We start from the raw sequence: 23667 nt of genomic DNA, 5'->3' as shown, positions 1-23667 counted from the left end.
TACCCTGTGGGGCCCTAATGAACACAGGGTGGGCAAAGCTGCTGGAGCATCCTCATGCCATGATCTGCAATGAGCAGCATCACAGTGCAGTGCCTTGGCACGGTGGGGAACGGCACTGAGAGCCACCAGGAAGAGGGCAGAGGAAAGCTGACCATCTTTCCAAAATGGAGCCTTCAGCAGCTGCCTGTGATGCTGCCTTGCAAAAGCGGTGGGGTATGTGTGTAGAGAGAAAAAAAAAAACTATTGAAAATAATAGCACAATGGGCTGTCTGGCAGGCTAAAACTTCAGCAGAAGCTGTGATTATAGTTGTCACTATCTGTTAACCTTCAAAACAGGTGTTGTGCTTTTGCAGAGCCAAAACGGGGCTCAGGCTGCAATCTGTGTGTGATAGGAGCATGGGCTGGAGGAAGGGCTGGGGGATTTGCCAAGTGGGCACGGGCACAGGAAAGGGCAGGCAGTGACTGTGACGCAAATGGACTTGGCTGGCTCTGGAAGGGGGAGCATCTCCCGGCAGTGCTGGGGCTGAGAGGGACACGTCCTCGGCTGATGGCAGACAGTGCTCCAGCCCCCCAGAGAAGGGACTCCTCTTTTGGAGGCTGTTTTAACAGTTGAAGGGTTTGGGTCAGGTTTACTAAAGTTCTCAGACCGCTGAATTCTGGAGTAATAGCTGGAGGAACCTTGACTTCTGCCACAATCCCAAATTTTTACTTGGTTTTAGGAATTAGGACTGTAATGCTTTGATGCACCCTTGGTCCAGTGTCTGGCCCAATGTCTTTCTTTAATGTGCTTAGGGTCTGTTTCCTTCTTATAAGAGCCATAAAAGCTGTTAAATTTAATAATTCTCTTTTTTTTTTCAGAAAAAAAAATTAAATGTTTCAGTGAAACCAGCAAACAAACAAAAGTACTTTCTATTTTTTTTTTTTTTTAATTCCAGGAAGTATTTACATTATTAAACATTGTGATGACAAAAGTGTCTTGGGATCTTGCAAGGCTGTATTGTTAAGTAAGGCAACAAGCAATGTAACCCCTGGCATCTGCTGAAGGTGAGTCAACCGGGTGTCAAAATGGAAAGATTAAGTAGGGCTCTGTAGAATACCTAAAGAATCTGAAATACAAGACTTTGAAGAGAAATGTCAGGGATGAAGATCAGAAGATTGTGAGGTGTTAACGATTGGCAATTGGCATTGCTTGCAAAGCAAAGGACTAGCAGCCCACTTAAAAATCTCCTTATCTCGTCTAACTTAATGTAATTAGCTTTAAAATCCAAACCTGAACAGGGATGAAAACGTGTTTATACCACATATATGAACAAGATAATCTTGTGCCTGAGTTCCACCGTGAGACTCTGTGTCGGGCTATCTGATTGCTTTTTAAAATTAGATACACCTGTATCATGCCCTTGTCCCAAATAAGAGCAACTGAGAAACATCCCATGTGGATGTGCGTGACACTCATCAAGCAGAAATAGCTGATTGTTGACATACTAACAGGTTTTCTCTAACTGTTGATGAAACTCCAGAGTTAGTATTTTTTTCTTTTTCCTGCTACTGTTTATTAAACAGACGTTGGTTTGGGTGTGAAGTCGGCAGGTGTGGAAAATCTGTTTTTATCATCAGAGGTGGTGCTGCAGGGTATTGTCTCAGTTTGGGGTCTTTTTTTTTTTTTTTTTAATACTGCATTTTGGAATATTGCAAATTATAATGCGATAAGCGAGTACCCATTAACAGTCCCCTGGCAGCATATCTTGATGATCAGAGATGTAATGCAAATGTGCCTTCTCACCTCAGGCGTTCTCAGACCATTCACCTCCCACCCTGTTCCTGCAGGTGGGGGAGTTCACACCCAAGGTTATGGCTCAGGGTGACCCGAGAAAAATTGCTTGTCATTTCCTAAGCTCTCTGCTGCAGGACAGAGGTGGCTGTAGTTTGTCTGTCTGGGGAGGACAGCCTCGGTACAAGGGGTTTGCAAGCCTGGCTCGAATGCAGCGCTATTTCCCAGCTGGAGCTGGGAGGGCACGCATAATATTTAGGAGAATGCTGTCCTAGAGCCAACAGGCACATCTAGAAAAAAAGAAAGAATAAATCCTCAAAGAAAACTAAAGACAGAGAGATATCAATGCAAACAGGGCTTTGGTTTTACTTATTCTTAATTATCTTTGCACTTGCAAAAATCCGGGGGTGGCTGCACATCAGGCTTTGGGAGGACAGAGCTGTGAAGCAGAGAAGTTTCCATAAAGCTGAGGAGAAATGGGGTCTTTGAGAGAACATTTGCTTTAAAGCAATGAGCAATGCCTTCTGTATGGTGGTGGGGAGAAATTTTATTACAGAGAAACACAGATTGAAGTGTTTTCTTGGAAAAGAGAGCTCTGTTTCCCTGTTGCAAAGCATTGGATCTGTTTCTCTGAAAAGTTAAATGTGAAAGGGACTTGTGTGGAGTTTAACCTGCTGATCAAAGTGGGTGTCTTCTTCAGGCAAACAGCTCTCCACATCTCACTGGCTGCGCTGATTCTGTTTCCACTGAACACAGTGGGAATTGGGGCACTTTTCCATGCTCCTGTGTCCTAATGTGGGATTTCAATCCCACCCCTCAAGTCACAGACAGTTTTAAAGCAGGTGTGATGGTTGAGAGATTGAAAGTGAGTTTCGTCTCCATATGGTAAAAGGGCTGTTGGAAAATGCAGAAATAACTGCAAAAAGCAATTGGCAACATGAACCCCAGTCATTCCCTGAACTCGGTAACCTGCCATTGCACGCTCCATCTGGGAGCGGTGATTATTTCAGAAAGTTCAGGACCAAAAGGGGATTTATCTTTTCACCTCAAGGAATTATGTGCCTTATTTCAGCAAAAAAATGACAGATATATACATATATATATATATATAAAGCGTTTCAGTTATTTATAGAGACCCTGCTCCATGCCTGTTCCTGATTTGGATAGAAATTAGATGGAGTTGTCTGTTTATCTTCTACTTCTTTCACAAAATCTTTATTTCCTTATACTGGGGGCTAATTACTGAGGCCTATGTGAAAATAGAGGGGAGAAGAGTATTTTGTGTGAGCTGTGGGTGTTTGCAGCTGTTCTGGATTGCACCACTTCACAGCCTTATCCCATGGTTAAAATATAATATTAACAAAAAATTATTACTTCATCACCACAACTAACTAAAAAAATTTACAGATTAGGGCTGGTAACTTTAAATTAAAAAGCAGATTGAATTGCACTGGCCCTAATTAGGACTTCCTTCATCCTTTTAAGTTTGATAACAAATGTTTTTTCGAAGAGCAAAAATCTGAATTATGGGTCACATTTCTCTAACCCCCCAAATATTTCTTACTTGGGAAATAAGGGGAATATTTTCCCCCTTTTCTGGATATGAGAACAAGTGAAATCAACAGGTCCTATCTGTCTCTGCCTTGGTAGTGATGATATTAGCAATTTTTAGATACTTTGTTTTTAATAAATTCTTGCAAAATATTATTTAGAGTACCTCCTTGAATTCTTTAGTAGTTAAATCTTGTATAAAATTCTCTGTTATTACTACCCTTAGCAAGTGTCAGGCTGACAGATTTATGCCTATTTGATCATTTCCTTTACCACGTCCAAACATTGCAACAGTATTCGCTTTCTCCCAAGTTTCTGCCACTTCTGAGCCCAAGTTACCAAAAGCAGCATGCAGGGGAACTTCCTAACCTGCACTTTTAGTAATCCTGGTGCCACGTATTAGGTTGTTAAAAAGTTACTTTAGTAGTGACTGTTTTGCTTCCCTTTCGATTATGGCCCGAGTGGAAAATATTCATTCTTTCCTTACAATATGAACCCGTCTGGTTTACTCCTGGGCAGGGAATGGAAGTATTTGTTAAAGACTCCTGATCTTCTGCTTTATTACTGACTATGCTGCTCTTACTATTCCTGGGAGTGTAGTATTGGTAACTCTTGGTCCCAAGGGACTCAAACATCTGCTCCTTACTGTCTTTTTCTTCGCCCTTATGTACTTCCTTGCATCCCTTTGCTTTTTTATTAGTTTTGTATAGCTCCAGGATGTATTTTCAGTGTTTACAACATCCTTTATTATGGCTTGTTTTGCCTCATTATCTATCCTAGATTTTTTGAACCATGCTTCCTTACCCACAGTTTTACTTTGGTTTTGTCGTTGTTATTTATTTCTTTTTACACCTAGCTAAAAAATTTTCAATTACTCATTTCAGGCATCACATTTAGTCTTCAGTCCTTCCTTACAACTGGCTGGTACTTGCTTCAGCTTTGTGAAACTGCCTGTCTTGAAATACCATGTGTTTTTAACTGAGACAGGGATCAAACATAATCACTTCCACCTTAGTTACCGTTAACTTTTACTTCTTGGTTAGAAAGTTGTCATCCATGATTTGTAGAAATTCCAGAGGAGTTAGTACTGCTAGCAGGAGATTTTGATATATGTCATCCAGGGTCAATTTTCCCATGGCAGTCCTGCACCCATGGTAGATAAATGTCTTTGGAGCCGCCCCACAAATATTGAGGGTGGTTTAACATTGGGGCAGGCAGCCGCTATAACCTCATTTTGTACTTTACCCACCTGGACATGATCAACAAGCAGTCAAAATCATTTGCTCCCGAGACATCACTGCTACAGTATAAATTTGCACACCTGATGCTCCTCTGGATGGCTACGGTCACTGCCTCCGCCTCACTCATGAAAGTAGATATTTTCTCTGGTTTTCATCAGCATGAATCAAAAATAACAATTTAACAGTGAATTTTGAGAGCTATTTTACGAATGTTGATGAGTGTTTTAAATTGTTCCTTCTAGGTTGTACTTTTGAACCTAAAACCTGTGTTTCCCCACCCTCAAAATATGATTTTGCTCTCTCAACAACTTCAGTTGTAACATCTATAAAGGGCTTTATCTTTTAATTTCAGTTTTCTTTTAAAAGTTGTGGATGAGGGACATACAAGTTCATTGCTTTCAAAAGGCTGTTTTCTGAACTGTGCTTTTACAGACTTCAGAGAAAACACATAGTAAAGAGGGAAGCAATGACAAGACCTTCAGAGGTTCAGTTCCAGTTGGTGTGACAATCGTGCTCCTCAGCAAAGGCAAGAAGAAACTCCGTGTAATCAGAAAAAACATATTGAGAAATTTAAGTGATCCAGAACAAGAGACATCCTTTTGCATTCTGCTTTTAGTGATTTGTAAGCTCAGGCTTTCACCATCTTTTTGGGTTCAGCAGAACTCACAGGGGTGAATTTACAACCTTTCAGTGTCCATTTTCAGCATTCAAAACTGCTGATCCAGAAGGGGACACACGGGAGAGGGGTGACATCCTTGGGACCAGGAGGCCCCATGGAAACACTGCTGTCCTCAAGGTGGTATCTCTCAAGCCCCATTTCCAGGGGCTAAATGTGACTGAAAGACAAATATTGACCTTTGATGGAGTTTGGAGAAATTCATGTGGGTATTTCCAAGAGTTTATGAATTAACCAGAAATGGAGATAAGTCCTAGGCTACCTATTTCATCAGCTAAGAAACTGTTGACTGAAGCCTAGCATGAGCCAAGTACCTACATGCATGGTGTTTCAAAGAATTAATCATATCTTCAGATGTAGAACCTACTAGTTAGTTTAATTACTGTCCTTTTTTTTTTTCTTTTTCTTTTTTTTTTTCCAGTAGCTAAATGGATCCCATGAAAATTCCTTTCTTTCTTTCTTTCTTTTTTTTTTTTTTTAATAGATGAAAGAGAAGCAGGCTTCAAAACAGATAATGAATTTCTTCTAACTCGTCTGGAGACTGAAGAGCCATAATTCTGATTGATCAGACATGGACTGCTTCGGAGAGGCACCAGATGTGATCCAGATTTTAAATAGATGCTGCTACTGTCAAAATGCATTCGCTCCCTCCTGGTGTAACAAAGTGAAGTCCATCTGTCTGGAGTTGTGCACTTTTTTTAGGGGTAATAACAGTTAGCATCAACAATAAGCTTTGTCTCATTAGTATCACATAATCCCTACTACCAAGTCCCCAGTTTCTGGTCCCCATATTATCTGCCATGGAAAAAATAAAGACCACAGCAGGAGCTAAGAAGGTCAGTGCATTCTCAGGGTAATCAGCTGTAGTAAATTCAATTCTGACAAGACAAGGCTTGCAAATGTCTGGGGAATTAAGGGATCATCTATAATTTCATATGTTGAGTGGGAAAGTGTCCTTCCAAACATTTATTAATTACAGATGAGGCTGTGTATGGCGCTCATCCTTGGAGAGATTTCTTCTGAAGCAGAGCAAGAAAAATAGATTTAACTGTTTGCTGCTACTTCTAAAGAAAAGCTACTGATCTTTGCATTTGGCCTTACAGTAGTTTCAGTCAGTATTCTTTCTCTCCTGGTGTTTATTGCTCTGTCTTAGCAATAGAGGCCTGTCACCTTTTATGAAACTTTTTGTATAAAGGTTTCCCACTGTAATCAACGGAGAAACTTGCCTTGGCTTTAGTCTGGCTTAGTGCCATCACTCCAGGATTTGCAGTGCTTAAGAAGTAACAAGTAAAGAACAACTGAAAAAAGAATTTCACATTTAGAACTGAAATTTTCTCTTGAAGATCTTGGAGTACTTTAGGAAAATGACTCCCCTTTGAGGTTTGTGTTGTCCTTTCTGTTTTAGAGATGAGGAAATTAAAGCATAGGGAGGTCAGAAGCTAACGCTTTCCAACTTGGGCAACTGAAGGTAAGCACATCCACACCTTTCTTCCTTGAGAGGAAGTCCTCAACACTTTCACACTCCTTTTTGCATCCATTTTTTGGAAGTGTTGGATATATCCCACCCAAGACATCACCAAAAGTCACTAGCATTGCTGACAAGGCAATTAAGTTGTCTTAAAAGTAAGAGATTCAAAGTGTGTAGCTTATTTATTTGTCCAAGTGAAACCAAGACTGAGGAGGAGAAATGAACACAAAATCCACTGGGGACTAAATATCCAAGGGGAAAAAGAGCTATTGAAGTAAAAGAATAAACCTGTGATGAGAAAGGATTGATCTCAGTTAAACACAAATAAGCACGGATTGAAAATTAGGATGAGGTTTGTAGTGATCAGAGGAGTGAGATCTGGGGACAAATGGGGAGCTTGGGGGCAAAAAATGTCATCTAGGTTGAGATGGACTTGGATCAGAAACTAGGAGGGATGGAGAGATACTGCATCAGCACTTCCAAGGGACTGGAGTTGGTAGTTCAGCATGTCCTCCACCATGTTGTGTTCACAGTATTGCAAACCAGTTTCTTAACCCCTGGACACACATAAATGTCGGGACGAACTGATCTTCCTCCTTTCAGGGGCCCCTGGGTATTTCTCCTTTAGGTTTTAGGTTATTTGGGTAGGAAAACGCTATTGCTGCCACAAGAAGAAAATGAATACCTGGTGATATCAAATATCCCTGCAGTGCCTCGTATGCCAGATTGCAGCTATTGTATGGAGAATTTTCAGTTCCTTTTTGTGCCTGGCGGCTGATTGAAAGTTCATATTATTTATGGCAGAAAACAGCAGTGTACTTTTGAGCCTGAGGAAGCTGGGAAAGTGCAGTGGGTGTCAATCAATTAAGCTATTCAACTTATTTATGAAACAGGACAAAACAATGTCTAGGATATGAATTCCCGTCTCAATAGGATCCCCCCTGATATAAAATGTCAGAGCTGAAAAAGGGTCAGCTCATGACCCTTGAATATTCTTTTAAACTATTTGCAAATCAATACCTCTTTTCTGGGTTTGTTCAGGGACCATCATTCCCTTTTATTATAAGTCACGGGGCATAGACTGCTTATCAGGGAGTATGGAGACAGATCACTGCACTAAAGCAGCAGCTGGCTTTGGGGACTGAGCCTAACTCCCATTTCTTGGTGGGGGCTCACTTCACTCTACTCTGATGGTGCAAAGGCTTTTAAAGTGAGTATAATTATTGGTTTTGCTGACTCTTGGGCTCCTTAATATCTGCTGAAAGAGAAAAGAAGTCCTTCGCCATACATGCAGTTTGGGACTGCCTCCGTCTTACGAGTGCCTCTATCAGCCGTGAAGGTCATGTCTCATTTTCTCTTCCTTGTTCTTTGTGTCAGGAGGCCCTTCCATGTCCCTGTGTACCTGGGTTTTGGGTTTGTAGCTCCTAGTTGTTTACCTCTCTCTCTTAACAGTTCTGCTAGAAATAACCTGTTTGGTACAGGTAGGGCTTGAATGGACAGATGGCCTGATCCTCAGCTGAGCATCTGGCCTATTAAGCTGTCTAAAAAGGCATCATCTTTACAAATCCCGGTCTTAATCTCATTGCCCACTGTGTGACCCGTGGGGGTTGCAGATCAGTGCCAAAGAGGGGAAGAGGAGGAGAAGGAGGGCAGCTGGAGGATCCATGGAGTCAGGGGGAGGGAGGTGCCTGCAGGGCAATTTGGCTGAGTTGAGTTCTGGGGATGTGACCATTTCTCCTGATGAGCACTTGGAGAAGGAGCTCTCCTGCAAGGAGGACGTACCCAAAATAAATCCTTGAAGCAGTTGGTCCAGGCCCTGGGGTAGGTTTACCTAGAGGGCCTCCCTTTGCATCTTCTTGTGGCGTCTTCTTTCTCAATGTAAAAACATGGAGAAAAACATCTTTTCAGCAGCACTGGGGCAAGCTCAAGTCCAGAGAGGTGAACTGAGGATAAAACAAGAGAAAAAATACCCAGTTGCCTACTGAGGTTTATCAATAAGAAGGGAGCATTTTGACAAAGGCAGACAAGGAGGACCACAGTTCGCAAGGAAGTGAGTTGTTCATTGTTTAGTGACCCCATCTTCCGACAGCATGCCATTCCTCATGGGAAATCAATGTACTTCTTGTCTGGAAGGCCAGCAGTGGGGTGTATCCATAAAACCCCTGTGAAAAAAGGGACTCTTCCTCTCATTTTGCCTGTTATAGAACAAGGTAGATATGTGATAGCGTTAATGGCAGGTGAAAAAGTGAAGAATTTTCAAAAAAGTTGTACCTGCATATTACTGAGTGACCCTGAAACCAGCATTGAATTTGACTCTGATCCCTACAACTATGGGCTGGTTTTGAGATAGATCAGGTCCAAATGTAAAATAATTTAGAGCAGTCTTGGATCAGATTCTTTTAGAACTAAAGGTATTGACTATTTGAGTTCCCTGAGATTTTTCTTTGCAAAATCCAGACTAATTCCATAAAAAAATGAATAAGCACAGCTGCATTAAGTGATTTATGGTAACTAAGTATAGAGATGGTCCCCTTCTGTTCTTCAAATCTATTTTAATGTATTTTTAAAATTTCAAGGTAATAATCTGTTTTTCTTCAACCCACTTCAATACCTGGAAAAGTGAATAGTTCTGATATTTTGAATTTGTGCTGCTGGAAAAAATGTTTCAGTGTAAGTTTCCCCTATGTCTGTAAAAGAAAACTTGGACACTACTTCATTTGCAAGTTTGTTTGCACTCAGTAATTCTGGTGTGGGCCTGTAATGATGTCTGGTAGGAAACATGAAACAAAATCCCCAAAAGAGTATCTCATTCTTTAGAGGTTTTTTAATAGAGTTTTATTTTAATTAGTGAATCTTGGAGAAATTACTGTTCACTTGGATCTAAGATGTGCAGTGAAATCCTACATCAACCCAAAAGGGTCAAAAGGAAAACAAACCCCCTGGCTGTGATCTGGACTGTAACACAGGTTGTTGTAGAGACCCACTCTTCAGCTTCAGGCCAATCCTTCCAAATTCTCTTGTTTCAGGATTCCATCTAGCAAAGTTATTTAGTGACATTCTTAACTTTAAATGCACATAGAGTTCTGTAAAATATCATTCAAAAGGCCTATTCACAGATACAGCTTAACTCTGATATGCGTAGGAAGGTGCTACAAGCATATTTCCCCAAAATAATCAATCAAAATTGTTCAGGATCAAAATAAAAAATCAAGCAGCTCATTAGCTATCAGTTCACAATTAAGGTAAAGGAAGGAAGTCCAAAAGTAAGAAAGAAACACCTAAGTTTTAATTATAGGCATGTAACCAATATCTTTAATGTGACATTCACTAGAAAACTTTCCAGATTGCTTTGTCATTGAAAAGTGAAATAAAATTGGGTGAAAACATCTCAAAGACTGGAATATGAATATGAAAAAGGAAATTTCCAGTCAGTTTGTTATTAATAGACACTCGCCACACAATACTTCTTAGAAATAGATTAGGAGTTGAAAGTTCACCACGATGTAGCTATGAAAAAAAAAAAAAAAGAAAAAGCTGATGAATCGCAGTTGCTTCCATCTAAATAAAGAGTAACTAACCAAGGAACCATCTGTCGGTGTATGATTACCAACTTTCTTTTTGTCTTTCAAAACAGCCTGAGAAATCAAGGGCACTGGGAGTAGAGGGGAGAGCACACACACGCTGCAGGCTTGCCAGCAGCCAGCCCCAGAGGGTCCGGTTTGATCCTCGCCTTTTTCTCTTGCTGCACTAATTTCACACTGCTGGTTTTCATCTGGCGTGCCTGTATATTTCAAATACATGCTGAACACTAACAAGGCTTTCCTGCAGTAAATGTGGCTAATTTTGGTATAGTTGAGAGCTGAAAAGTAAAACTTTTCTAAGAGAGGAAAATCCTAAAGTCCTCTCAGTTTGTGAAATCAACAGAATAATATTAATTCATTTTTTCCCCCGGTTATTGAATAGTAAAAAGCCTCATATACCCTGAGAAAGCATGTTCTTAATGGTTTTCTTAAGGCTGAATGCCCTACTAGCAGTAAGAAAGACAAAGCACTAAGATCTAAGGCCTTTTAGTCTCTAGAAAACCGCATAAGTTTTTTTTTTATGCTGGAAAAATGAGGGATTTATTCCTTTTTCGGTCACATGAGTTCAGGGTCAATGTACAATTTCTCTTTTTGTTTCTATTCCAATGACCATCTATTTTGGGGTGTTTTATTCCCCCAAACCCCATCTGACTCTGATCAAACTCGCCGCATCTGGCTCTTTGTTGCCAAAGGCGCTTTGCAGCCACGTACCCGCAGCTCGCACAAAACCCAGCACCCACAAACCACCCTTCCTTTGTGAAGGAGGAGTGATGGACGCCAGATTTGCCAGTGAAAGACTCTCCCATCCTAGCCAAAATTATGGTTTTTTATGTAATATTTTCACAAATCCCCCGCCCCTGCCCACGACTCCATCCCTTGGCCTCCCTCAACTCCTCCAGCCTTTCTCACGCCCCAAGTACCCTTGCCTCAGGCTCCCCTCTCAGCTTCTTTCCCTGCTGCTTTTCCTCTTGTCCCCGGCCTTTAATCCATGCTTCCCACCTCTGACCCAGTGGCTAGGAGCAGGTGGAAAGGCAGGTGACAGTATAAATATTTATGTCAAGAAGTCTTCACTTGGAAACGTTTCCTGGTGGAGTTGTCAGACTAAAAGGAAAATAAATAAAAAAATCCAATCCCCAAATGCGTGTACAAATCCACGAAGAGGCATATTTCCTTTGCACGGCCACCGAAACAAAGACTCCCTCTGAATAATCAATAGTAAGCCCCAGGAGCATGAAATTCTACAGAGTCAAATTTGCCAGGATCACCTACTCAGTGTATTTCTACATTGGGAAGATAGACAGCAATTACTATCCTACAACTACAGGAGTAAAGCAACTGTTCACATGTACCTCTCGTCAGTGCGATATGACGGTTCCTGACTCTTGTCAAGTATAAATGGGAACACTCCCATTGAAGTTCCTGGTTTTTTTTACATAATATACTGATTTAGATGTTACTGTTGCACCGGCCAGTGCAACATCCAGGTGCCAGTGAATAATGTCCTGTGAGCACAGATTTAAGCAAATAAAGCAACTTGCAAGCAGCTCTAATAAGCACCATCTCATTGCATGCCTGGAAATTCTTTCAGACTCGTTAAGCAGTCAGCAAATAAGACACATTTGTCTCCCATTAAAGAGTAATTTGGAAATACTGAAAGGAAACCTATGCGTGGCCGTGGCTTGTCAGAGAGTGTATTAGCAGGAGCAGCCACAGTATGTGTAGCAGTTGGGTATGAGTTAAAGAGAGGAACCAGAGTGAGAGGAACTATTTTAAATCGCCTCTATTAATACTCTGAAAGCACATTTAAAACCATCAGCAGTCAGAGCCATCTTTGACTCTTCCAGGAGGAAGTTGCCATTTGTTGCAGAGCTGCTGTTGCTTTAATTTGACACTCAATATGTGTTTTCCCCACAGTATTAGATATCTTGGTCTCCATCCAGGACGCTTTTGGGAAGGAACTGATCCCTGTAGTTCCTATGCAACGATGAGATTTACTACTTAGGTCGATGCGTGTCTTCGGTGAGTCAAATAAACATAAGGAGCATTAATTAGGGCTGCTTGCTGAATTTAGATTGCATTCACACAACCTGATACGGTGGCTGGTGGGGCCAGGCTGGTTCACCCGAGGTCTCCCTGGGTGAGACAGGCAGCAACCGGGGCCTGGATCAGCTGTGGGATGAAAAATAACCAACCCTGCTGACCTCCTGCACAGGCTCTAGGCTGACTTTGGGAAACTCCTCGGAGTTTATCTGAATTTAAGGATTTAAGGCATAAAACCACAACCTTTTCTGGGTAAAGAGAGGTTTGAGATTATCTAGGGGTATGTCAGCAGGACAGTGCTTCTGTCATATTAAAACTGATGTTTCAACACGCTACAGTAGTCAGATACACATGTGATAAGTGAGTTATAAAAATACATCTTTAAAATACTTTAAAGTCAGATTTTCATCTAGGAAGGCTGGAAGAGGGGTCTAGGAGTGTTTTTGATTTCTGTTCTCAGCCCTGCATTAACTGCGGTCTCTCTAGGCAGAGATGATGCTCTCTGGAGCTGTTTGCCACCAGGTGCCCTGAAATACAACACCCTGGTTCAGAAATCACAACAGCTTTCCCTTCCCTCAGCTTCTGAGTGCCAAGTGTTTGCAATCTCAGACAGGAAAAGTTTTGAGGAGGGACATGCTGGGATTAAGATACTTCCCAGAAAATACATTTGGCCAGTACAACCAGCATGTATCAAAGCAATTGCAAGCATTTGCAAACTATTTAACGTCTTGTACTGAGAAGGAAAACTACTTGGTGAGAGCAAGTCAAGTCTTATCAGGATCACTCTAATAAACTGGACAGAGGAAGCCTTTGGTGTCCTACCTGGAGAGTTGCCATCAGCTGCTGCTGGGCATGGCTGGGATTTCAGTGTGGAGGCTGCATTGCTGAGATCTTGGAGGGAACAGGTAAGTCTGCAATCCCTTCATGTCTTTAGCAAGTCAAACATGGGTGAACCTCTCTTGCTCGAACATCCCCCCTTCTACAGCACACACCAGGACCTGCACGACAAACTGAACACGTGTAAAGCTCCCAGCACTTCTGTTTGAGTTATCCTCACTGTGGGGCAGTGGTTGCTTCTGCTTTCTATGTCAGATGATTTTTGCCAGAGGAGATACATATTTTAAAGTTTTAAACACTTTGTTTTTATGGCTTTACTTTTGCCAGTGTCACGTTCACTCACTGCAGAGGTGGCTTTGGGAAGTATTGGTTCCTGTGTGAGGAGGGAGGAGGAGCAGAGCAAGGCAGACCTGCATCCTTTTAACTCTGCCACAGTGGATCTGCACAGGCAAATGCTCATCCCTCCTGCAGAAGAAAACCAAGTAACTCTTTAGCTGACACTGAGGTATCCAGGAGACTTGAAAACTGGAGGGAAAATTACTGTGGCTTTCACTCAGTGATAGGAGGGAGAGACATTTCTGTAATGCCCTGTTCTCCTCTGCCTGGGTGTTCCCTTGTCCTTTGTTGGTGGAAATGGGCATGGGATTGAGGCCCACCATTTCCCACCCTTTGCTGCCACAGCACGTCAGCAACATGGGACACAGATGTTGCTGATTTCATCTGGCATATCCCTCGTATAGATTTGTAGAAACATTAAGGTTGGAAAAGACTTTAGGTTCATCAAGTCCAACTGTTAACCTAATGCCACTGTGTTCACCACTAAACCACGTCCCTAAGTGCCACATCCACACACCTCTTGAACACTTCCAGGGATGGTGATTTCACCACTCCTTGGGCAACCTATTCCAATGCCTTACCACCCTTTCAGTGAAGAAATTTTTCCTAATACTCAATCTAAACTTCCCCTGGTGCAACTTGAGGCCATTTGCTTTAGTACTTGTTGCCTAGGAGAAGAGACTGACTCCCACCTCATTATGAGCTCCTTTCAGGTAGTTGTAAGGAGTGATAAGTTCCTCCTGAACCTCCTTTTCTCCCGGCTAAACACCCCTAGCTCCCTCAGCCACCTCTCATCACACTTGTGTTTCAGATCCTTCCCCATCTCCATTGTCATTCTCTGGACAAGCTCCAGCACCTCAATGTCCTTCTTGTAGAGAGGGGCCCAAAACTGAACACAGGATTTGAGTTGTACCCTCACCAGTGACAAGTAATAATGGAAGGATTGGGAACAACTTAAAGGCTGTGTCGTGAATAAAGCCTTGCCATTTGAGTGAGTTCCCACATCTTGACAGGCTTTCTCAGCACAGCCAGAGGTGAGGGGCTGCCCTCATGGGCAGAGAGCAGCTGAGCCAGGGGACACTGCTCACGCTAAAAGATCCACCTCTACTCACTGTGGATAGCCAGAGGGAAGGGTAAGAATAGGAGAGTCCCAGAAGAATAATTTTAAAAAGGAGAATGAGGTCACATTACCGAGGATGAGATCAAGGAATAAAATAAGCATGTAGGGCAGAAAGGTTGCCATGCTAAATGAATTACAACCACTGAGGAGTGTTAGGAAACAAGGAGAAAGGTGCTATAAATACAGTAAAGTAAGAGAAAGACAGCAGCAGGCATAAGCCCATTACCTAATGAGGAACAGGAGCAGTACAGATGACCTAGAGAAGGCCGATGTATTTAATGCCTTTTTCCTTCAGTTTTCACAAAAAAAAAAAAAAAAAAGCTTCACTGTGATACAAAGCTGGCAAGACACAAGGCAGCAAAGGAAAATGACAGACAAGATACAGTGTGATTAAACTGAATATATTCACCAGAGGGTACAAAAGGAAAAGACCAGTGAGAAGTGGTGTTCCTCAGGGGCTGGTATTGGAACTGGTGCTGTTTAACATCTCTGCTGGTGACATGAACAGGGGGATTGAGGCATCCTCATCAGGTTTGCCAATGACACCCAGCCGTGTGGTGGAGTTGACATGCTGGAGGGATGGGATGCCATCCAGAGGGACCTGGACAGCCTTGAGAGCTGAGCTCACGCAAACCTCATGAAGCTCAACAAGGTCAAGTGCAAGGTCCTACACCTGGATTGGGGCAATTACAAACACAAATAGGAAAGGGGCAGAGAATGGATTGAGAATAGCCCTGGAGAGAGGGATTTGGGAGGTGTCAGTGGATGCAACCAGTGGGACTTGCAGAGTAGCAAATGTCATCCCACTGATCTTGTATTTGTCTATGAGAGAGTTAGTGGCTCGGAGAGGTAGGTGATGCAGCTGTACATCTCAGTGTGTACAGGTCTGGGTTTAGTAAGGCTTTTGAGTCATTGTCAGTCATGAGAAATGTTTGTCTGAAGTAGATCAAGGCAGGAATCAAGGACACCTGAGCTTAACCAGTGGCTCTGTCACAGCTTCTCACTCAGCTTTGTGTAACCACAACAACCATGTTGCTCTTTGTCAGAAGAGTGGAATAATTAGCATCCCATATGCGGGGGAACAATATTTTGTCTGTTTTGATGGTAAACAGTTTGGGTCTGCAAACAGGACCATCACAGGATATTTAGATACCCCCAAGTGCAATTGATAGGAGTGGGAGTCCCCTCATGCAAGTTGCTAGAAGCATTGAAGTGAAGGACCTTGCTGTGGGATGCTCCCAGTCTGCTCCTGTGAGCTGTATGGGGGAGGAGAGGGTTAGGGTTCATCAGTTAGATTTGCCTTGCCTTTATGTAAGTGTTTTGAAACACTGAAAAAGTAAAAGAAGTTTGAAAGTCGTGGGTGACTTGGTGGGAAGGACTTTGCTGGTAAGTTTTGGGTGAGATGAAAGAAGGGAGAGGGAGGCCTGTCAAGGCCTTTGATGACAAAGGAAAAGGAGGTGTTTTTCAGTATTCCTGCTTCCTAGTACTTCTTCCATCAGTACCCACTGGTTCCACCACCAGCCTTCTATTCTCAGGTTAAAAAAAAGTTCAAAAAATTCTCAGATTTTCATTCTCAAAGGCAGAGTATTGTTCAGGGATTATGCAAGGGGAGATACACATCACAGAAGGACAAGAATCTGCACATTCAATCCCACATAGGATTAACATATACATGACAGCCTGTGTACCTGACAGCATGTATGAGTTTCATGTGTCGCAAAAGCTTTGGTGTATGATCAGAACCTGATGTATTCAGCCTATGGGCTGGTGTTGCTCTTCTATTTATGTGGTCTAGGGAAAGGAAAAGAGAGAGGCAAGCCTTCAGGGGCAGTGACCCTTTCTTTATTCAAACCTGAACAGAAGGAGGGTCTTTACTTCCAAGAACTCATTTTTTCTTTCTTGTTATCACACAATGAGGACTCTGAAAGAATAGGTCCTTGGAGCTAACAAGGTTGATCATCAAGGAAACTTCTGTGCTTTCTGAATCCTAGGGCTGTAGAAAAGATTTAGTGTTTTTCTCAGTCAAACTTCGGAAGCACAAGTTATGAAATCTCAATTTAAAGGCTGATTTTAAAGCTGGCTCTGCACAGACATTTTCCTCTCTTCCACTAAACAACACAGCATGGACCTCTGTATGCCTTCATCTCCTGAAGTGGCAAATAATGCCCACTATTTCCCATATGATTGCAGTAGATGCCTTCCATCAGTCAATAGTGGGCCCAAGGTTAATGTTTAACATTGAGAGGGGGTAGAAACACAATGACACTAAATTATGGTCATTATAATGATAGGTTAAAAGCAGTGTTGCTGCAGAGGGGTCCTGCTGGGATTTCTCTGCTTGGGGGGGTGTTAAGTAGAACAGCCTGCCAGAAAGATCAGCAAGAAGAAATATAAATAACTGCAAACAGGAGAACAGGATTTGCTTCAGAGGAAAAAGAAGTGTGAGGGTAGCGCTGGGCTTTGAATAATGTTAATATGATGGTCTTATGCCACTTGAGTTTTACACATAACATGGTGGTGAGAGCAAGGAAAAAAGCTTTTGGGAGATCTGCTGGTCCCTGCTTTCCCATCTCTGGGTAAGGTAGCTATGCTGTGGCACTGATGGACTTTATCCTGTCTTGAAAAGGTAGAGAATGGTGCTAAAAAGCATAAAAAAATACTCATGTGACACTGTTCTAGTTATCAAATTCAGCTCTTCTAAAGTTTCTTTGCACAGTACCTGCCTTCATGATACTCTTGAACATGTTTACCAAAAAAAGGTAACTCCAGCATGGCAAAGTTATCTGTTTGGATACCAGTGGAAAAGCTGCCAGGAGCCAAAATAAACTTAGGAAGACTGTAGTTGAGAACGGATTTAATTTTCTTGATTCCAATGTTTCTGTTCCCAGCCTAATTACTTGCTGTCTAGGTGTACCACTGCTGTGTGAATAACATAGCTGGGCTTTTTGTGTATCTGAAAACAGCAACCTGATCATCTGCCATCTTGTGCTCAGCTACAGGAATGCAAATCACAAAGGAAGCAGGTCCATTGTCTCTGTCTGGAGCAACAGTGCTGTCAAATGTGAGAGACAGTGCAAAATGCTTAATGTAGTTGCAGATGTTGTTGCAGACCCAGGAAATATGTCACTGACATCCCTGGAGAGCCAACTGCATAAAACTGATGTGAGAAGAAAACAAGTTCTATCAGTCTTGCTGGTTGTATTTATTAGTAGTTTCAAATTTTAAAGTGTGACCTGTGTGCAGATCCTGACTCCTGTTGATCCCACCAGAAGAAATAAGATGAAGTTGGTTGGCATCAGGCTACTGGAGTGTCCATCTACAGTAGTGGGCAATACACCACCACCACTACACTGCCACGTGTAGTGCCAAGCTGTGACAAAACCATGTGGCACAATGGCACATCAGGGAGGGTCCTGGGATACCAGGCACACTCTGGTGTGAGCCACACTTTGTAGTGACCCCCTGTCCCAGGGCTGGTGTACCCCAGATGCTCTCTTCACTTTTGCTGGGCCATATTTCACAAGTCTCATCTTTGCCCTTACTTTCGGTGTCTTTATCTCTGTCCATGGTGAGAAAGGATGGAGCTGACCTCGGATAGGAGCCATCTCCCCACTGATGACCTGTGACCACTGACCCCAGCTGAGTTTCCCATACTTTTGGGCCTTCTGAAGAGCACAGCTCCTCCCACTGCTGCTCACATAGCAACGCAGCAAAGCAGAGGGTCTGCAGGGGCCCTCAGCCCTGTGTGTAGATAGATACTAATGACTTCAGATGGGCACTGAGCAGCAGATCTGGGGGAGGCTGCAGTGGTACACACCTCCTCAGAGAGGTCAGCGGTACGCGGGGCTTGACCCCACATTCCTCGTGCATCCCCGACCCCTGCTGCAGTCAATCAGACCTATTCTGTGGCACCATTAACTTAGAAGATTTATGTGCTTCAGGCAGTGGGAGGAGAACTTGATTTCATTTCCAGCATAGCCTTTTGCTTTCCTACCCACATTCACATTAATGATAACAGACGTGAATTCAGCTCAAGTAGCCAGGGAAACAGCTCAAGCCTGACTCTTCTCCCAAGCAGATGTGAACCACTGGCTTATTATCTAACTAAGTTGTTGACAACTAATGGTCTAATCGGAGGGGGGGCAATTGATTTTGGATAACATTTTAAAACTGCAGACTAAGCTCAACAATTTATAACCCCAGTGGTGGTTTATCGTTTTGGCAGAGTTAAGTGGATTGAGTGGCCATAAATTTCCACTGGTTTCTTGTTACCATGATCCATGTTTAATGCTGTTATTGATCTTGATCTATCATTTTATGAAAATAAAAGTTTTCTCTTTTAAAAAGGAGCGCCTGCAGCACTGGATGTTATAGAGAAAGGTGTTCCGTCGCACCCACTTGCAGTTTAGCTTCAGGGAATGCTGGTTCTCTTCACACCTGGCCTATTTTTGGGTAATGCTGAGTTGTTACTCAGTTATTTGAGCTGAGCATGTTGTACAGTTTATTGAGCTTCATTCCTCCTGCATCAGAAGCAGGAGATGTTTAGCACTGGATGAGCATGAGCCTGCACTTTTAATCCAGGAATTATTTGGAGAGAATTGAATCTGCCTGAAAGACATGAAACAAGGGTGTGAGCGTGAGAACCGACTGTCACGTGAGAGGTGCAGCAAGAGTCATTCCAGGGCAGCCTGCAGTTTAAATCAACCTTTCCTGAACCTGGATTATCCAAAGGCAGCTCTTTCAGTTGACTTCCAATTAAGTCCTTTATTCTAAGCAAGGTGGCATCTTCAGCTTCAAGAAGAACTAAAGGAGAAAACCTCCCTGGTGAAAGACAAGCCACCCAACTTTGGTGCCTGAGCTCTTCCCTTTTGCAAAATAAGGGTGATAAAACCCAGCTGCTTCAACATGTTGTGAGGATTAATGGATTAAACAGGTCTGATCCTGTATGAATTGGAGGTTGCCTTTTGCCAAGTGTGTTGGACATGGCAGCTCTGCTTGGTGGTGAATATCCAGCCATTAATTCTTAATTACTATTCTGAGTAGTGAGGCCCTTCTAAGTATCTCCCAGGATTCACCCTATGGCTCCTGGGACTCGGTACATAGAAGGAACCAGTACAAATGTAGTCCTTTCTTTCTGCCATGTGAACAGTTGACACTTCAGACCTTTTGTTGTGTGAATCATTTTCCCCACTCTACACTAGCTGTAAAGTCTTGGGCAAGGGACATTGTCGTGTCCACACTTTCAGAACATCTCCTGAGGACATGGCTGGGTGCTTCCTCAGTGCCTCCTGAAACAACAGAATAGTTGTCTGCCCAGAACAGCCCATGTGAGTCCTAGCAGGGTGCAGGCAGGGAGGGTGGGCAGGTGGATCAGCCCAAGGCAACAAGGCCGTGGGTCACACACACAGTGTGAAACTTCACACCCCGAAACCCAAAGAAACAACACAAGGAGAAACGGGGTGGGCTATGAATGAACTAAATCAGTCAACGTGATCTTCAGCTGTGGTGAGTGAAGAAATGTTGTGAAATTTGTGCCCAGAGCAAGGGATTACCCAGAGACACGCCAAATAGTCACTGCAACAATAAATCGTATCAGGTGGAAAATGGCAGGCCAACTATTTTTGGGATGGCTCGTATAACTTTCCGAGTTTTGGTGAATTTTAATTTTAAAGTGCTTGGCATCACTGAGGCAGGATGTATTGGATTAACAATCATACAACTCGAGTGCAAAAGCAAAGCGTCTGCTAAAGTAAACGAGGGCTTTGTTTTGAGGTTTATTGGAAAAAGAGCCAAGTCTATAGGATCTAAGGAAACACTCCCGCAAAACTGGTTTAGTGTGGAGAGCACATGAGAAGAAACAATAAAATCAATGAGGCTTTACAGAGATTTTGCCAAATCTTGTATTATCTTCTTTTAAAATGCACTTTCCTGGGGAAAAGAGAGAGTGTACACACAATAATGGGTCCTACCCTATTTTGTAATCCTAGTCATCCTTATGTTTAGAAACTTATGGGAAAACTGGCACAAAGAAAGAAAAAAAGGATAGAGAAGAATGGAGCAACTTTCATGTGTAGGCTGTGACCCTTCAGCTTAGAAGTGAGGTGGCTGAAGGCAGTACAATGAAGACATATAAAATCCTGAGCAGCGTGGAGAAGGTGAATACAACCCAAAAAGTCAAGGGCATGCAGTCAAACTATCAGGTTTAAAAATAAATTATACCGAAGCACTAATTTTTCACCCAGTGGAATTGTGGAAGTCATTGCTGGGGATGATGTGGAGGCCAAAATTATAAATGAGTTCAAAAAGGCATTTTCAAGGAGGAAGAGTCCAAGAACAGATATTAAATGCAATGTTCTTCCAGCTTGGTAAATCCCTGGATGACTTCACTTTGGGAGGGTACATCATGGAAATACTTGGCCTACATGTGTCATGTTTACTTTCCCTAAGGCACTGATAGGACTAGGTGGGGCATTGCCCTGGCTTGAGGTGGTCTCTTTTGATATTATTCCACATTTTTCCCATGTCTGCGTAGAATGAGAAATGAATAATTGCATGTATTTTAATCTAAAATTATAATGCCCTGATTTCAACTACCTTAGACCAGCTTCTGCTTTACCCAGGCATTCAGGACTGATTTCACACCTTAAGCAGAAGCAGGGCTCCCATAACTCATTAGCAGTGCCCTTCTTTGCCTTTTAAAAAGATACGCAAAATTAAGATCTCTTTTCCATTATACTCTCTAGAAATATGACCAATTTCTTCTCTGAAAGAACTCTGTTTGATTGTCAGTGCATCTCCGAGCCACGGCCTGTAGTTATCCAGGGGATTTTCAGATGTGCTGCTCCATTCTGCTACTTTTTCTCCTTGGGTTTTTAGGTCAGGGAGCTCAACTCTGAACACATGCCTATCTCTTTTGTTGAAGATCTGAAACCTTTAATGAGTAGGCCAGATCTTCATCTTGTGCAACTGGCAGAGTTCCACTGCCTGCAGGAAAGCTACAGAGCTTTATAAAGTATTTCCAAGTACCTTTGCACCCACCTCAACCATTTCCTATGTGCAAATGTAGCCAACATCTGTTACAAAAGTGATATTAAACAGCTTCAGGTTAGCATATTTACCACTGAAAACCTTCTTTTACATGGCGGAAGCAGATATCCTTCAAAATTATTTTCTTCTTCTGCCAGTCATCTTAACCCTCTGGGTGAGGGATGGCTTTTCTTTAGTTGTTTCAGACATTTGCTCTCTGACCTTTTGGAGCTGCACTCCTCCTTTATCTCCCTCGATGTTATATTCTCTTGGAGCTGGTTCTGATATCTAAGGCACTTGCAAAGTTTTTTCTTTTGACTTACCTTTACTGACAAAGTCTAGGTAGAGTGTTGAAAACGAGCCTCTTTGAAACGAAGGATTTATCAAGGTTCAAGTAGGAATTGGACATTTTATATTGATAGCAAGTGCAGAGAGAACTATAACTCTAAAGCTAACAAAACTACAGGCTTGGAAATATTATCAGACCTCATTCTTCAGGGTTTAAGTGTTTCAGTATAAAGATTTAGGATGAAATTGTCCTGGCAGGCAGATTATCCCACAGCTGCACAAATTTTCTCTAAAGCATCTGATTCTGGCTTACATGTTAAAAAATGTCTTGCATGGATGTGCATTAGATCTGATCCACGGTGTCCCTGTTGACTACTGCCCGATTTACTATTTTAAGCCCCTCTGTAGGAGCTTGTGGAAAACCACAGTGGGACTTTCTTATAATCTGAGACAGACCTCTTATTTTAAGGAATTGCTTCAAGATTTTGTAGTTGGGATTTTTTTTTTTTTTCTTTTAAGGCTACTAAAACTCTGCTAGAATAGACACCAGGATATTTGTTATGATCTCAGTAAAAAACCCTTTCCTACCTGGAGCTATAACAGACTTTGTTCATCTTTTGTGAAAGCCAGTACAAACTGTTCTGAGATAGTTAAAACTGAAATCCAAACACTAGACGCTTCTAACTTGAAATGTATAGAAAAACTGACAATATGAAAGAAAGATCAAAAAATATTCTTTTGTGTTAGGAAACCTACTTTATATCCAGTTCTGTCTGTAAAATGCTCACCCTTATTTTCTCACATTTCAGATGAAATTAAGATTAACAAAAAGTTATTGTAGAGTCTCTGTCACTGCAGATTTGGCAGAACAGCTCAGACAGACAGCCAGCCATTGGGACAGACAGCCAGGCCTAGGCAGATGAACTATTTGGTTTCTACTCATAGGACTTTCAGTCCCTGGAAAAACTGATGCCATTGCTTCAAAGGAAAAACAATGTCAAATAGAGGTACACTCCTTAAATATATTTATTTATACATATTACAAAATGTTTAATAAATAAAGGAGTATCATGGAAATGGGACTAAATGACTTGTATTTCTGATATTTTCATTAGTGCCTCTGTAATCCACAGGGAAATCAGCCAAAATCTCTGTGCCATACCTCCCTGGTCATCATGTGAGTGACACCACTGAAGTTTCAGTCTTCATGGCTTTGTATGGAGATGTTTGTTGTGTGAAGGACTCACTGCCAAGACATCTAGCACGTGCTGAAATGGTTGTTCAGGACTTTTATCTTAGTAATAAATTCCCTGCTTCTTTACTAAAGCACTGAAATTGCCAACAGTAATTCAGAGACTATCCCAGTACAGGAAGAATTTATTGGGCAGGGAAGGAAAATGGGGAAGATGGCAACAAACACACATCTAAGAGCTCATAAAAAAAGTTATCTTTACAGGATTTCTCTTTAAAATCCCATTCCACTATACTGTGCTTACTTTCCTGCTGCAGAGGTACTGTTTACTCCCCTATGGCTTGACTTCTCAACAAGCCTTGCTCAGGCTGCTCTCATACTTTTCCTGCACTAGTAACAGAAATTGCTGCAAGTTTTATTTGATTGTAGTAACAATCAAATTGGCAAAGCCTTGGTACCCATCAGGAAGCTCTTGTGATGCCCATGGTTGGCCTCTGAGCACTGTTGTTTCTCCATCCCATGCTGGGACCATGCTGGAGA

The 23667-nt window shown here is 42.2% G+C and overlaps 2 long non-coding RNA genes across 2 annotated transcripts; both read left to right on the top strand.

Annotated features, from left to right (window-relative positions):
* Positions 1 to 486: 486 nt before the first annotated feature.
* Positions 487 to 5690, top strand: LOC114058542. The gene is made up of 3 exons (XR_003571469.1): positions 487 to 793; positions 936 to 1044; positions 5661 to 5690. It is a non-coding gene; the product is annotated as an uncharacterized LOC114058542 (long non-coding RNA).
* Positions 5691 to 13164: 7474 nt separating this feature from the next.
* LOC114058543 lies at positions 13165 to 16190 on the top strand. The gene is made up of 3 exons (XR_003571470.1): positions 13165 to 13233; positions 13514 to 13647; positions 16157 to 16190. It is a non-coding gene; the product is annotated as an uncharacterized LOC114058543 (long non-coding RNA).
* Positions 16191 to 23667: the final 7477 nt, after the last annotated feature.

The sequence above is a fragment of the Empidonax traillii genome, unplaced genomic scaffold, assembly GCF_003031625.1.
Source record: "Empidonax traillii isolate 1590-97213 ecotype Southwest subspecies unplaced genomic scaffold, ASM303162v1 scaffold175:size1888319, whole genome shotgun sequence".
NCBI lineage: Eukaryota > Metazoa > Chordata > Aves > Passeriformes > Tyrannidae > Empidonax > Empidonax traillii.
Note: the sequence above shows the minus strand (reverse complement) of the source record. Positions and strands in the feature narration are given on the sequence as shown.